The 17,322-nt window shown below is 46.3% G+C and overlaps 1 protein-coding gene across 3 annotated transcripts in view; it reads left to right on the top strand.

Moving 5' to 3' along the window:
• SLC4A9 (solute carrier family 4 member 9) overlaps nucleotides 1–17,322 on the top strand; it is a 1,170,242-nt gene that overhangs the window by 257,548 nt on the left and 895,372 nt on the right. The gene's annotated exons all lie outside the window — the stretch shown is intronic.

Below are 17,322 nucleotides of genomic sequence, written 5' to 3'. Positions count from 1 at the left end.
AAAAAAGTACTCCCTTCTTAAGGAGTGAGGTAAGAGGTAACACCATCTCAGAGAAATGGGGTATAAAGCGGCGATAGAAATTCGCCAGCCCGAGAAAGCGCTGTACCTCCTTGACGGATGATAGATCAGGCCATCTGAGAATGGCCTTAACTTTATCTGGATCCATCCGTATGCCTGTAGACGAGAGTATGAACCCAAGATAAGCTATTTCTGAAACCTCAAATGAACACTTCTCAGGTTTGGCGAACAGAGCGTTCTTTTTTAGCCTGCGAAGAACCTCTTTAACCTGGGTACGGTGTTCATGTAGTGAGCTGGAGAATACCAGGATATCATCTAGATACACTACAACAGATATGTTGAGTAAGTCTGAAAATATCCGGTCCATGAATCTCTGGAACACCGCTGGGGCATTAACAAGACCAAAGGGCATTACGCAATACTCGAACAACCCCAACGGTGTCCGAAAGGCGGTCTTCCATTCATCGCCATGACGTATCCTTAGCAAATGATAGGCTCCTCGTAAGTCAATCTTAGTGAAGAATTGTGAGTCCTTAACAGCCTCTAGGATATCCCTGATAAGAGGCATAGGATATCTGTCCCGAACAGTAATACTGTTCAATCCACGGTAATCTATACAGGGACGGAGTTCCTTGGTACCCTTCTTGGCTACAAAAAACAAAGATGCTCCACCTGATGATTTCGAACTTCTTATCAGTCCATTGCTGAGGTTGGAATCAAGATATTCCTTAAGCACCGTCCGTTCCAGTTGGGACAACGGATACATTCTTCCAAAGGGCAGGGGCACGTCTTCCTTAAGTTCGATGCTGCAGTCCTCAGGGCGATGAGGTGGGAGGAGTTTGGGCAGGACGTCTTCAAATACATCCTCGTATTCCTTATATTGCAACGGAATAGCTGATATTGTCAATTTAGATTGAACTGCCAGGTCGGCGGGTTGTACCTCTAAGTGTGGATCCTTGATACAGTGTTTGCTGCAGAACTCGGAATCAAAACTCAATCGGTTGGTACTCCAGTTAATGTACGGATTGTGAAGTCTTAACCAAGGTATTCCCATTATGAGAGGGAAGTGTGCTGCTCTAATTACATCAAAGATAGCTTCTTCATGGTGGTTACCCATAGACACTCGCATAGGTAGGGTTTCCATGATGATAGGACCAGAGGACAAGGGACAGCCGTCTACTCCTTCTACTGGTATTGCCGTCTTCTTATGTTGTAGAACGATCCTATTGTTCTTAGCCCAGTTAATGTCAATAAAGTTGCCTGCTGCTCCGCAGTCCAACATGGCTAGAACCGGAATACTATTTCCAGTGGTAGTGGTTAGTGATACTTGCAAAACCATTAGATTGTTGTCCTCTACTCGTCTTCCGGCTCCTGTGGGGTTGCAAGGACTTGTGCTACTCTCCCCGTTACCTCCCTTGCAGAGGGACGAGGTTGAGCGTTTCCCGAACGTCGGGAAGGAATCTCGGTACAATCCTTCAAATGATGTTTGGAGGAACCACAGTACATACATAAGTTCTGTTCTCGCCGACGTCTTCTTTCGTCTGACGTCAAAGGTGCACGCGTAGCACCTATCTGCATTGGTTCCTCGGGTGAGGACCTTTCCTTTAGGATTGAAGGAGGGTTATAGTTCGGCTGGATTCCTCGGACTCTCTTCCTCTCATGGCGTCTCTCATGTATTCTGTATTCGATCCGTAGAACCAAGGTTACTAATTCCGCAAAAGTGTCTGGTCTGGCTACTCGAGCTAGTTCATCTTTTATCTCCTCATGGAGACCTCTACGGAATATCGTCTGCTGAGCCGTATCCGGCCATCCGGCCAAGGTAGCCAACCCTTGGAATTGAGACACATAGGATTGTACATCTTGATTCCCTTGTCTAATATCCAGTAGTGCCTCATACGTCGAGTACTGAATTTCTGGTCTCTCAAAACGTATCTGCAAATTGCGAACAAATAGGGCATAGTCGTTCACTGACGGATCGTCAGCCGTTACCAGAGGTGTTGCCCATCTTAAAGCGTTGCCAGTCAGGTTGGAAATCAAGAACCCTACCCGGGCTCTTCCGGACTCGAAGGTTCTTTTTCTAAAAGAAAAATACACTGAGCAGGAATCCAGGAAATCCTTTATACACTTTGGGTTTCCGTCGTACTTGGGCATGGAAAACGGCATTGGTGGTAGTTCACCTCTTCCTTCATCCCTGATAGCGGCTTGGTTACGCAAAGTCTGGTTCTCGGCCTGAAGTGCTTGCATATCAACTCGTAGACCTTGGATGGCGTTACACATCTCCTGTATTTGTTCAGGAGTAGCCATCGAAATCTTCTCTGGGCGTTGTATACTGTCAAAACTAACAATTTCCCCTTTCTTTATGCCCAACTCCTCCTCACCTGAACCTCCAGGGGAGCCTGTAGAAGACGACCAACCCGGTATTCTTCGATGTTCCCTTAATGCAGTCTTCTTCTTGGTCTTCTTTTGACGTAAATAAGGACGTGGCTCCTCGGAGGCCACCTTGACCGGATGGGAACCAAATCCGGTGATCTCCCAGGAGCCAGTCCCAAAACTCCAGGGAAAAAGCCGTTTAGGCAAAAAACCCTGTGTAACAGATCTTCTCTTCTGTCGGAAAGGGTATTAGATCCACCAATTGTGTCTCCACTATGCTGAACAAGGATCCTTAGTCGTAAGTAGAATGAAGCCTTTTACATAAGTCAAGGGCAAAAACCGAACTGTTGTTTGTAGAAACTACAAGTTCCAGAAGGCACCGCAGGAGCTCAGGTAATGTTCGGAGAGTTTTGCGATCCAGAAGGCGCCGCAGGAAATCAGGTAAGGTTCGGAGAGTATTGCGATCCAGAAGGCACCGCAGGAGATCAGGTAATGTTCGGAGAGTACTACGAAGGCACTGTAGAAGGTAGAAGATACGTGGGACTAGCAGCTCTGTGGGAATTACGGTAACGAGAGCTCCGGCACAGAAGTATGATTGCCGTGGAGAGAGAGAACAGTGGAAAGGGAGTGCTGAAAAATACTCGGAAAGGTAGAAGAAGTAGATTAAGAAGATATAGGGAAGATAGGTAAACAGAACAATAAAGATAGATGACTACCAGCGTAGGGACAGAAAACCGAAGAGAAAAAGAAAAGAAACTCCCGTGAACTTACCAGTAGAACCCGCTGCTGGATATACACTAGAGGAATACACCGCGAGTGAAAACAAAAGAGTAGAAAACGTCCAAGGTAAGAGGGAAGGGGTAAGGTCTTTCTGCGAAACAGAATATCAAAGAGCAAGGGCAATGAACAAAGTTGAGAATAACGATGATACAACGCACCGTTGTTACTGTGCGTGATGCGTATATACGTTCCGGACGCCATCTTGGTAGAAGGCTAGACCGCGTTCACTTTAGGTGTGTCTCCACCGATACCATAGCTTCCATGGCCGGTGCATAACAGTATAGGACTCCTCATCCATCCCCATCCTTTACAACACTGATTTCTTGATATCCACATATGGGGTGTCCTCTGTGGGATTGGCAGCCTGATAGGCTCCCTGCATTACTCCCGTAAGCAGGGGCGCCAAAAAGAAAGCCCATCTGTCCTGTGGCCATTGTGCTGCTCGGGCTATTCTTTCAAAGTTTACAAAGAAATAACTAGGGTCATCCCCTGCCTGGTATTTTTGAAGTACGGTAGGGGGAATAGCTGGATGTGCCCGTTGGTTAGCAATTGATTCACCCAGAATCCTCAATGCTGCTCTTCCCTGTTCTTGAACTGCTGTTTGCACTTGTAGAGCCTGTTGTAGGGCCTGCCGGTCCGCCTGGGCTTGATGTCCTTGTACTTGCACCAACTGCTGTAGTTGCTGTTGGCCTTCAGCCAATGCTTTTAACACGGCTTCCATGCTGCTGGTGATTTTTGCGTTCCTCTGCAATCCCACCGCTGCCACCACTGTTAAGTAGTCAGCTGGAGACAAACAAGGTTTTCTTTCACAGTGGTTTATTGCACAACAAATTCTGGTAACAGATCAATAAATTTAGCCAACTGAAGACGGTTCTTTTCACCTCATAGGCACAGGCGTTCTGTCTTACTTTACTTGCAACGGCCTCTGCTGGTCTTAATTAGTTCCAAGATAACCGCCAGGCGATTACAGGCTTTTCACCCTTCAACCTGTCCGTCGGCCATGAAAACGAAATTAACAAAATGTCAATAGTACACACTTCACCACTCTGAATCCTTCTTCTTAGGCGGCCGTTTCTCTTCAATGGAAGGTCTTGAGCTTTGGTCCGGGTACGGTGTCAATCTGTGAACTTTCCGCTTACTACTAGTAAGCCCACTCGTAATCTTGGCTGGTCTCACTCCACTCGGGTGCGGCGTCTCTCGCCTCGCGCTGCTCCTGAAAAATAAGACGCCTCCTGAGTCTCTTGGAGTTGCATTTAATCCTTGTCCGGCCCCTCCCCCGTAATCAGCCCCATGTGTTCTCAGCAACGGTTTTAACACACCTGATTCAGATTCCCCACCTCCTCCCTGCTCCGTCCACTGTGGGCTAACCCTGTACTTTGTTGGTGTTCAGGCGGTTTTAACGTAAGGAAACCTGGTTCTCCCTTTCCTTTTTCTCCTTTCTTTACCCATCGGTGTGCCTCCCCCTGATGCAGTATTTCTTGGGGCATTTTGGGATCTGTAGTTTGTCTCTTTTCATTGATGGCCAGCACTTGACAAGACTCTTCCTCAACTCCCTCCTTTCTCCCAGTGTCCAGGGCGGCTGCCACTGCTTCCACCTCACAATAGTGCAATGATAGTGTATTTCTGTCCTCTGATCCAGCCCTTGAGGCCTATGAACATCCTCTCCTGGTCACTAAGCATTCGTTCTTTCCGGAATCCCAGGTCTCTGCTGAATAGGATTGCCACCCCCTTTGTTTTCTTCCCTCCTGCGGCAAAATATTGTTGTGGGGAGAGTCTGTGGGCTTTTCGTCCTCAGGGAGGAGATGCGTCTCTTGTGGGATCCCCACCGACACCTTAGGTTCTACTAGCCTCCCCAGTATTGCGCGGTGTTTCGCTGGGGAATTTAATTCCTGCACATTCAGAGATACTATTACCGCCTCATCCATTGTGCATGACCTGTGGGATCTGTTGTCCCTGCTGGATACCCCCAAGTCTCCTGTATGCATTTCCTTAATGGATTGCTGCCTTCCATAGTCCAACCTCGAACTCGGAACCTTAATGTACTTTTACCCAATCTAATGTTAACTCTACCTCCCGTTCTTCCCCGTGTCCCCCCCACGCACCCACCCTATCCTTCCCCCCCTTCCCCCTCTCCTCCTCCCTTACATGGCCAGGATCCGTCCGGACTCTCCCTGATTTACGATCAGGGCTTTGGGCCCTTCCCTTTACAAACACTCTCCTCTGCCTGGACATTAGGATGTCCAATATACAGATCCAAGATGTCTCTCCTTCGGTCTCCGTCCTCGCTTGCAGCTTTGTTTTTGCAGCTCGAGTTCCTCCTGTCGATCATTGGTCAGAGGAGGTATGAGACCAGTATCCCTCTTTCTCACTCACTGATCCAGTTCAGACCGTTTATGTACGAGGACCCGTCAGGGCCACCTCTCAGTCCTTTTTCCCAGGCTTTTCCACCGTCCACTCCCATTGATTGCTTGTGCCCTTCGAGGGGGATCAGTGCGGAGACGTTTCCATCTGTCTTGTGTCTTCTCTAATGTGCAGTATTGACATTCCTTCCTCGCATGTGCTGATCCGGTGAGTCTTGCTATTCCATGTAAATATTAGGCCAAAGGGATAGGCCCATGGATATCTTATGTGTTTGGCCGTCAGTTCTTTTGTCACTGGTCTCAACAGTCTCCTCTTGTGTAGAGTCGAAAGGGCCAGGTCTTGATAGAGTTGAACACGGCTTCCGTTGATTGTTAACTCTGTATGCGATCTGACGCTTTTCACGATTTCTTCCTTCTGGCTGAAGGAGTTGCAGGCGACCAGAACATCCCTGGGTCTATTGCCCAGTTCATTTCTTTTTGGGCCAATTTGATGTATTCTGTCGAAACAGATCTCTTCCTGTGGGGTATCCTTGAGGAGACTGCTGAAGCATTGTTGCAACGTGGCGCGCAGGCCCACGTCCATTACTGTTTCTGATAGGCCTTTGACCCTAATGTTTGATCTTCGGGATTTATTTTCGAAATCCTCGACCTGTATTTCCAAGTTAGTTGTCGCTCTGGCCACTTGTTCTAGCAAGATACTTTTCTGCTTAGAGTCATCTGCCACACAGGAGAGACCATTTTCCACCGTGTCCACTCTCTCCCCCAGTTCGTTAACTTCTTTTCTAATGTCTTGTAAGGCCACCTTCAACTCCTCTTTCAGTTGGCCCAGGTGGAGCTCGAATGTGGTCATCATTCTCGTTTCCATGTCCTTCAGGCATGTCAGCTATTCTTCTTTGTCTGAGGCCATGTTTGCTAGTGCCACAGCGCTTTCCGTGTTGTCTTGCTGGGACGTGGGTGCAGGACTCCCCCCCCAACTGTTTATTTTTCCAACACTTCTCTATCTGAGTTTCTAGCTGTACCTGTACTCCTTTAGCTTTCCTTGGAAGACCTCTAGATTTTACGCCCGGCATCAGAATCTTCAGGGTTGGGCAGGCTACCTATGTGCTCGGATGTTTTCTTAATTGCATTTGAGCAGGGAAGGATTCCCCTCTCTTCCTTCTCCCATCAGAGTTTGGCGGTATCTAGGAAGGTTGTCCAGATTCCTTTGGGGGGAGGAGGGGTTGTCTCTCACCTCTAGGTATGGGCAAGTGTCCACTAATTCGTTTCTGTGGCGGGGTGGGACGCTCCACCGTCGTATTGGATTAGTACCGTCGTACCGTCTTGTTGGATTAGTAGCACCTGGGCACTTGGGGGTGGTGGGGGGATGGGGAGTGTTTTCCACTGCCCTATGTCCCAGAAGAAGGGAGGTGTATGTCTATATTTCCCCAAGGTTCAGTACTGCCAAGCTTTGAATACCTCCAGGGTTGTAGTGAGGTTGCAGGTCCAGTATCCCTGTATTTTGGAGTGTTCAGCTTTCACCTACAGGGTGTTGGATTCTGCTGCTTTCTGTCTTCCAGGCTGTGTGTGAGAGGTATGATTTGATTACCACCTCCGTGAGGGCTGGGGTACTCCCTGTGGCCACTTCCCCAGGAGAGAAGAAGGAAGAAAAAGGTGGGGGTGGGGGGGCATGCGTGGCAGGGTTCCACTTCTCCAGCACCTCTCCCACTAGCAGGGTTTCGGTGTTTTGGCTCCCCCTCACCCTCTCCCTCAGTCACCCTCAGTCACTTCAATGGAGCTCTCTCCTAAGCTCTCTGGAAATTCGGGAAGCCGCCTCCCCTTCCAACCCAGTGTTCCTGTGTTAGTGCTGCCCATACCTGTTGCAGTTGGATCTCTGGTTTTCAGGGAGAACGCGGGCCCGGCTATGTTTTTGCTCGACCGTGGCTCCTCCCCCTCTGCTGTGAAATGACTGCAGCCGCCCGCCACTTCACTGCGCTTCTCGGGCGGGGGGGGGGGGGACGACGTATCCCTGCACTCAGTAGCAGCCCGCTCGCCGTGGAACATGGGTGTCAGGGGGAGTCCTCACGGCACCCAGGCTGCTTTCTGGCACTGTGTCTGTGTGGCCGGACGCAGCACAGCCCGCTGCGTCCTCTGTGCCTTCTCTCCTGGTGTCTGCCTCTCGGGTAGGGCTCTCCGCACCGCGTTTGCTTCTTTTCTTTATTGGCCAGATTCCGACCTCGGTTTTCAGGGTCGGATCTTCTTAAACGCATCTTTTTTACCTTTAGAAGTTTCCCACTCGGACAGAGACCCGAGGAGCGCGTCTCTTCTACAGCGCGGCCATCTTGGATCCCACACGCAGCCTCCAACTTTTTGTTAGATACATTGAAGGATGTCCCTCTTCATTCAGGGTTTAGCTTTAGTGTAGCGAGCCACCCAGGTTCACCAATGTACCTTTCAGTCTTGCAGAAGGCCACCATCCCGTCCATCAAGATGTGTCCGGCCCGATAGTCGTACTAGAATTTGCTGGATATTAGTCTGACAAGTGAAAAGGCACATTGTTGTGCAGTTTAGCAAAAATGTGATGAAAACCGATAGTTGGTGGGTTTTGCTAGTATTCTATATTAACCAATGATTCACCACATTAATAATAAGTACATGGAGCTTGGGAGGCCATGGCACGTGTAAACAGAAACAGGAAAGAAATAGAAGAAGCAGTCTATCGTGTTGGCTCCTGAGAAAACAGTTAAAATAGGAACCAAAAGTGGCCTTTGCATGTGGCACATTATAAAACTCTAGTAAATAAAGAGCAAAGTGGTCATTTTACACCAAAATCAACCCATACATTAAGAATCAGGGAAAGAAATCTAGCAAACTGAATGGGTGAAGATGTTTCATATCAGATCAGGATCCAGTTCAAAAGACGATACCCTGAAGCTAAAGCCTTAAAGTGTGCACAAAAGGGGGCCACGGCTATTGGCTATTGGCTATTTTTGTTGATTTTAGCAAAGCTTTCGATTCTTTTAATAGAACAGAATTATGGTTTAAGTTAGAAAAATGGGGCATCAATATGGGTCTGCTTAACATGTTATATCAACTCCACTCTGGCACGGAGGTTCTGGTGCGCATGGAAGGCACGGGATTGCTCACTGACCTGAGATCTACTGATAGAGGTTTGAAGCAGGGGTGCATTCTTGCATCGGTTACTCAACCTCTATGTGGCAGACCTTCTGGAGGCAATTTAAAGGCTCGTATTTTTGGGTTTCTTTGCATGTACCACTACTATCATTCGCAGATGACATCATCTTGTTCAGACCATACCAAAATTGGCATTACTAGATCAATGCAAACTTTAATGTACTGCACATCTGTTATTGACCTACTAATACATCTAAAAAAGAAGTGTGTGATGATGTTTGATGGTATGAGACATGCTTCCAGAATTAATTTAAAAATAGACAATGCATTACTGGAGGGAGCTGATGATGACGTCTACTTGGGCAGTGCAATCTTGCACAAACATACTGAACTTTCTTGGATGACAGCTATTGAGTTGAAGGTCGGCAGGAAACTTGGGGCAATAATGCACTTTTTAAAGTCTATCAGTGGCTTCAGCATGGGCGGAATGTTATTAGTGTGTAAACAAAGTTTAGTGTCATTGATCCTATATGGGAATGGTTGGACTAAAAGACGGCTCGATAGATTGGAGAGTTCTACACTGTGGCGTAGCTTAGCTGTAGCCAAGGGTGTTCCCCTGAATTTGATTAGTCTCAAACTGGGTTTTACTTCTCCAAGTACTCTGGTGGAAATTAGACAGGGATCCCGGTGGATCCAAAAAATTAAACAATTAAATATTCTGATAAATCGCTCTACTTAAAGAAGAACTTAGCAACAGAGGGACACAAAAGCTTGACTGACTGAGATCTAATGATGTAGACAGAGGAAAGTAGTTATATATTGATATCCAAACTTGGGAAAAAAGCAAAGGACTGGGACCACTGCAATAACTTGGGAAGCATAACCAAGTATACCTGTGCAACATACTTTTATAAGGGGACAACGCAAGGATACCTACTGAGATATCCATGTACTCAGGTTAAAAGGTTTTTGATGCAGTTTAGACTTAATCAACTTCCTTGTTATGATGTTGCGAGAGCTTGATGATGAATTCCCAAAAAATTAAGAGATTTTGCAGGCTTTGCTAAGATAAATATGTAACTGAGACTCCCAGACATGTTTTGACCATCTGCCCTAAGTTAGGAAACAAACGATTAATTGTACTAAACAAATTGGTCTATAATAGTGATAGTTTAGGTTCTTGGTCATTTTGAGGTAGATGCATACTTGGAGCAACGCATGCACTGACCACAGCACTTTACAATTTATGGAAGAAGTGTTTAATTTGATTGGTTTGAAATCAAAGTAAAGGTGGATATATAGATTGTATGCAGGTTTGGTTATTTTAATTCCTATTTTGGACAACAATATTGAATATAATGTGTAATATTGTATAGTGAAATTATTATTCTGTGCATTTTAAATGATATGATATTATTATTGACATGAAAATAATGCTGTGTGAAAAGCTGTTGCTGAAACATGCCAATACAAAAATAATAAAAAGTGCACCTCTTCCAGAGGGTGGCCTTCTAGAACTCAAAAACCACAGAGCTGTTATAGTTTGAATGTTTAAGCAATTTAACCCTAATTCTTGTATTTGATGCTCCTTTGCCTTTCAAGTGAATTAAAATTAAGTTTTTAAAAAATGAAAGAAATGTAAAAATCACACTCGGGTCATGAATTTTCTGGCTATGTTATGTTATCTAATCTATACTGCACCCATCACCACTGTAGTGGTCGTACAGAGACTGTCCCTGTCCGGGAGGTGGCCTACTGGGATCCCGCCAGTGTATTGCCATACTTTAGTTTGTGGATATAGGAAGGAAAGCTTCAAATGTTTGTGCTGACGTGTGGGACACAGAGTATTATATTAATGGGTCATAAGCACAGTACTCTCAATAATCATGAATGGCTGACGACCTGCTTTGTGTTAAGGCCGTAATCAATGTAGTTTCTTTAGCGAATGTAGGGGATGGTTATAATGAATACAGATATATCCCTGGCGGACATCTCTTTAACGTGGCTTGTTGTTGTATCTGGATTTAATCTTGTAGTCTTTTGTTCCAGCAAATGCTGATCCTTTCTGTGAGAACCCATGCATCACCATTTCTCACAGTGCCCCGCTGGCAACGGTTTGATCCTTTTTCTGGGCATGGCCTTCCATAGGAACTGACCTAGAATAACTTGTTTTTTTAATTGCGTATTTTAACTTTGGCTATAAATAGTTTTGCTTTTGTCGTCCCAACTCTCCCACCACCCCCACCCCCATTTCAAAAGTACACATGGGGGCACTTCACTTTACCCAAGCTGCCACGGGGCTATCAGTGCTTAATTAAACTGTTCTTCTTAATGAAAGTTGAAATCATATCTTGCCCATATCTTGCCCATTAACAATGCCATTCTGTACCGGCCTTCCCAGGGGCTTTGACAGTTGAGACTCCCTCAGGCATGTCAAGCAGGTCAGAATAATCCCACACTCCAAAACGGATAATGAGCGCAGCTTTCAATAGGCCAGTGTCCTTCCCTTACTACAAACCAGAGCGACCAATAGGCCTCTCCTCAGCACCTCATGACTGGTCCCCCAACTCTGTGGATGGATAACTCCTGCTTCCCTGAACATACCTGCTGGGGGCCTGATCCCTTTCCCTCAGACTCCACCAGCAGAGCTGCAGCATCCTGCCAATGCTTCACGAGACCCTCCAGCAGCCCCTCATTCTGGTTACAAGGGGTTAATACTGTCAAACATCGTATCCTGGTCACTGACACCACTAGTTGTAGGCTTTAGAACTGTGCAATGAGATGTCAGTACTGGTTAATACTTTTCAGGGCATGTGCCAGGATGCGAAAGTGTAATGTCCGAGGTCAGAATGCGAAAGTACAGGAACTCATAACAGTGGCACTTTAAAGATAGCTTCTCACTGGGCCGTTCTACATGTGATAATGGGGTTTGAGCTGGGTTTCTGTATAAAATGCAAGTTCTTCTTAAAACTTCTCATTCTTAAATGAAATCAATGTTTTCGACCGTGTCCTCCTCGGAATCCCTCAAGGCGGGTAGATTCCCTCCATATTTGGTGCTGTTTTGGTGAGCCAGTCTATTCGACTCAAGTCCTACTAGAGTATAGATTATGAAAAATAGCTTGAGCAGCTAGATTGTTCATTTGGAATTCTCAATGTTTTTTTTTGCAGTCATTATGTGGCCAAAAAAGATACTGTCTTTGGGATGTGGGGGTAGATATTCCCAAATTGCATTGTTGGGATAGACTTTGATTCTCTACAATAGCATTTCTGCATTGGGCTAGACTCCTGAATAGGGTGTCTTTGGGGTGGGATGTTTAATCCTAAAATGGTGCTGCCGGAGACTTGTAAAAATCTCATGGGCGTTTTTGAGCCATGGCCTAATTTCAAGGTCTATGCTCAGGATGGTTTTCATTTAAATGCAATGTGATCATGGCACACAGATGGGAAGGGTTTTAGGCCAAGGGCAACGTGTTTGACTAAAGATGGTCTTACTCCTAGTTATATTGTTTGTATATTTTCACAGATGATCTGTAGTCACACCTTAATATGGTCCTACTTGAGCTTTTGCAGGTATATCTCCACATGCATATCATGTACTAATTTACTGCAGTCCGAAGACATCAAACTGCAACTTATACCCAAAAAAATCACAGAATTAATAATATTGAGAAGTGATTTCACAATTTCCTGCATATTTTAAAAATATGTTTTTGTGTAATTGATTTATTTTGTTTATATTTATTTCTCAAGTGTTTAAACATATTTGTTGCATGCTGATGTTGGAAAGAGATTATGCATTAATGAACCATATCAGGTAAATACATGATAAACGGCAACAAAAGATACATACTAATGACACACCCGCTTCAGACTCCTTTCCCATATGTATAAGTGGACATAATAGGACAATCAAGGACTGTTTGCTGTAATGTCGAACTAATATTTGTAGATATCAAATACGTAAATGGACCTGGGTCTCCCAATATAATAAGACAGACAAGAAGGGCTCATCCAGCAGAATATGTTAAGGTGGGTGCAAGAGGTACAGTTATTTTACAGACAAGAAGGAACTCAAACCAGCCAAAATATGAATACCTCTAGGGCAAGGGTGTTGAACTCTAGCCTTCGAAGACCGCAGGGATGTCATGTGTTTGGGATCTTCCTCATTAATATGCATGAGATGAATCTGCATGCATTTAGAATCCTTTTATGTAAATTAATCGCATGAATATTAATGATATAAAGAAATCTGACACGCCCTTAAGGTCTGGAATGTACCATCCTGCTGTAGGGAAAGTCATTCAAGGAGAGTAACACTCAAATTCTGGTGCACCCAGAAACAAGAGGAACCAGGGACTCGCAAAGGATTGTGGAGCAGGCCATTAAGGGGGCACTGAGAGCAATGTCTGCTGTGTCTTTGGGGAATCTATGTGATCACTGCGCTTCCCGTAACTGCGCTGATGAAAATGTCGACTGCAATTATGGTGCTGCACAGTGATCAAATAGATTACTTTGTCTGCATCCCCCGACCCACATTCTCCTTCCCGACCTCCCCCCCACCACCACACCCTCCTTACCTTTATGGCAGCACACTTCTGTGTGCCACCTACACTCCTCTATCCCTGCAGTATCAATTTCTCCCAACGTAGGTCAAAGCTGACACTGCAGGGAGCTTTTTATCTTCACTCTCTGGTCCCTCGCTTAACGCAATGGTAAGCAGGGTACACCCCCGCAACCACAGACTCCTGTTACTGTGTGCAAGGAGAGCGGGGGACACCCCCGCTATGCTTGGGCGCAGTAGTGGGAGTCCATTTTCTGTGCGCCCCCAAAGTCGCAGTGACTGCAGGGGAGCACCAAAAAAAGGCGATATTTCGATACGTTTCCTCTTTGGGTAAATAGAAGGTAAATTGAAGCTCAGTATCCAACTTTAAATCATGTTACAGAGGCCCACAAATCCTTTCCCACATAGAAACAAGTGTTTCAACCAACTAGATGGTGTGCACTGCGCATTTCTGTATTATTATGAGGCGTTCAAAGTAATGTGACCAAATGTATACATCTCACACAAACCCCGAGAATGGCTATGATATGGCATTTATAATGCGCCTGTACACAAGTGTTTCTAGGCGCGACAAGACAAGGAGGCGGAAACAAAGGGAGGACAAAACAATAATCCTACTAGGCCTTGTGTCATTCAGATCGTGGAGGCAGGGGAGGGACAAAGTGCATAAACGGGGGGGTGGAGAAGTGCAAAAGGGAGGGGGGGATGGAGACATGCAGGTAGCATAGTGCGGCCAGTGTGTGGCTAAGTGCCGGTAATCAGAGGGTGCAGCCAGCGGGTGGCTCATTAGTGCAGACAGAGTACTGTAGGTTTGCAGATACAGACCACAAGTGCTGGGGGGGCAAAAGGCAGTGCAAGGTGCAACTGGACAGGCAGGGACCTGGGCCCAAATTCAGAGGGTGGCCAGGTGACCCCTGCGTGGAACAGACAGGTCATCAGCAGGCGAGAGGAAGAGAGAAAGCGGAAGGTCTTGAGTTGCTGCCGGAACCGAAGATGGTTCTGCTCAAGTTTGAGAGAGGCAGGGAGGCTATTCCAGAAGGAGGGCCCAGCCCAAGAAAATATCTGCCCCAACTCTCTGCTTGGAGAAGCGGCTGACCCTTAGAGAGTTGGAGGTGGATGAGCAGAGAGCTCGAGAAGGGAGATACTTAGGAAGAGAGAGTTGGAAGTAGTGTGGACCCAGGCCCCAGAAAGCCTTGTAGACAATGCAGAGGGTCTTGAACTTGATCCTTGCTGCCACTTGGAGCCAATGAAGAGATTTCAGAGCTGGAGGGATACGATCCCTGGGCTTGAGGCCAAGGACAAGTCTTGCAGTCCTGTTCTGGATAAGTTGTAGAGGAAGGAGAGTAGAGGCAGGAAGATTTAGAAAGAGGCTGTTGCAGTGGTCTAGCCTTGAGAGGACCAGCGCTTTGGAGACAGTGAGCTTCTGGGGGAAAGTGAGGAAGGGAATAAAGAATACCTCTGGGGAGGTGCAGCTGATGGTTTTACTTCTTAGAGACATCAGAAATGTGAGCAAAGAAGGAGAGGGTGTAGTCGAAGATGACCCCAAGGTTCTTAGCCACACAGGTAGGAGAAGGAAGAGGACCCAGAGTGGGCGGCCAGAGAGAGGAAAGGAGGGAACTGGTGTTTCAATGAGGAGGATCTCCGTCTTACTAGCATTGAGGCAGAGATCATTAGTGGCACACCACTCTTGAATTGCAGACAGTCAGGAATGAGAGAGGGAGTAGAAGCGGCCGAGGAGAGCCTGAAAGAGAGCTGGTTGTCATCTGCATAGCATTGAAAGTTGGAGCAGAGAGAAGCTATGTAGTGGGCTAGAGGAGCTAGGTATTGGTTGAACAGCCAGGGAGAGAGGTTAGACCCCTGGGGAACACAATGGTAGGGAGAGAGATAGTAGAGAGGAAGGACCCCAGTTGGACCACAGCGGGTCGTCAGTGGGAAAGGAGGTCATCCAGGCCAGGGCCTGATCAGTGATACACAGGTTATCACAGTGGTGCTTGCGCAGGATGGCATGGTTGACCACGTCGAAAGCAGAAGAAAGATAAAGGAGAATGAGGACAGAAGGAAGGTTGTAGAGCAGGTCTTCACGGATGTTCAGGAGAGCAGTTTTTGTGCTTCTGGCCGCTCTGAAGCCAGACTGATGGTCATGGAGACAACCAACAGATTCAGCTGGGAGATGGCAAGCTTTTCCAAGAGTTTGCCCAAGAAAGGAGTGATAGAGATCGGGGTTAGTTAGCCGGAGAGGAAGGATCGGCAGAAGGCTTCGTAAGGAGGGGGGTGCACAATGGAGTACTTCAGGAGGGGGGGGGAGGTCCAGTGGCAAAAGAGTGATTGCAGAAATCAGCCAGGCCTGGAGCAAGAGTGTCGATGTGGTCCTTGATGTTTTTGGAAGAACAGGGAATAAACAGTTTTGACGAGACTTTTATAGATCGGACTTGTCTAGAAACATTGTCTGGGTTGAACAAGGGAAAGGAAGAGAAGGTAGGAGGAGAGGAGGCCACAGGCAGGCCAGACGTGGAGTGGGAGGAGGAGGAAGAGACGGTGGACAGGATGTCCTGAGGTTTAGTGATGAAATGAGGGGCCAAGGCCATGCACAGGGCATGGGAAGAACAGGATAGGTAGAGACTGGCAAGGAATTACTTCCTGGCAATGGCAGGGTGGGTCCTGCGATTATGTGGTGCTCATAACACAAGAAAATACATCTATTAGTTACCCCAGCAGGCTGTTTGCCCCACAAAGTAAAAGCCCCATGCAGTGGCTTTGCCAAATACAAAGTAACTGAGAAACAAGATGTCAAAATGGGTTTCTATCACCTGACCTTCCCCAGTCATGCTGCAATAGCCAGAGAGCAGAGTAGGATGAACAGAGGGGCCGAGCTAACACTTCAGGAAATGGATTTGAAAGAAAGGGAATGGAAGCTTTCTATCAATCAGGACGCAAGAGGAGGCATATAATAGGAGGAAGACTTCTGTAAAGTGAGGAGTCATCATATGGAACAGGAAGAGGAAGCATTTAAGCTGCTGTACTGAGACTCAGATGGAGACAGCCTCTGGCTCTCAGTAGTTGACTGTCGTGCACAGGGGCTGATGCTGGGAGAAGCTCCTGAGAAGTTTTTAAAAAGTGCAGAGAGCCCAGGTGCCAATGAGAAACAGAACAAATCACCTAGAGCTCGAGAGGGGCATCGAGAGGTTTTAGAATGTACTACATAACGCCTGAATGGGGATGCTGAGAAGCATGAAAGATGTCTAGAGCAGGAGGGGCAACAAGAAGCTTAAGAGTCTTGAGATTAGTGCTGAGAAGTCTGAACATATATGAACCTAAGAAGTACTGGGAATTGTGAAAGACTTGGAAATACATTGAGAAACCAGATAGAAAATGGCAATATCAACATGAACACACCCACTGTTTTTTTTGTATAAGTGAAATGACAACCTTGGTACCGGTAAAGTTTAACACATTTTCAACAGTCCCTTTTTTCAATTCACTTTGCAATGCCCAGTGACTCGCAGATATTCAAACCTGTCTGTTCCAACAATGCCATTTTCTGCTTTGCATTCCTGAAATGTTGTAATCCTATCTCCATCGACAGTCTACCATTCACTCCAATCGTTGTGCTAGGACAATATTATTTCCCATTATCCTACTAATAAACGTTTACCCCCAAATCCACAGGAATTTAGATTTTTCCCCAGAAAAGTCCATTCTACCTTGTCACATGCTTTCTTAGTGTCACAAAACAGAAGGATTGTCAGGCCAGTAGAAAACAGATGGCCATGCCAGTGGAAAGTCTCTCTACCCAATCTATTTTCCGTGAATTCTAAGAGTTCTGAAGACGGTTACAATTTCTGACTGGCTGGATGTATAAGATTTGGTAGCACCACTTCCAGTCGGGATGCCAACATTTGTGTATATATTTAACGTCACAATAGGCCTGTAGCAGCCGAGGTTCTCTAGATGATTCCCTCTCCTAGGCAATAGGCTCACAGTAGCCTTTGACACTGAACCTGAAATCCTTCCAGGTACGTGAAATTATTTGAAAAGTGCACTATACACATATTCCTTTCTATCTGGATTAGACACAGTACATGAACCTTGATGAATGTTGATCCATAATACACAGTTACAGAA

Source organism: Ambystoma mexicanum, chromosome 3p, assembly GCF_040938575.1.
Source record: "Ambystoma mexicanum isolate Mex_15411 chromosome 3p, UKY_AmexF1_1, whole genome shotgun sequence".
NCBI classification, from domain to species: Eukaryota; Metazoa; Chordata; class Amphibia; order Caudata; family Ambystomatidae; genus Ambystoma; species Ambystoma mexicanum.
This window is presented reverse-complemented; position numbering and strand designations above follow the sequence as displayed.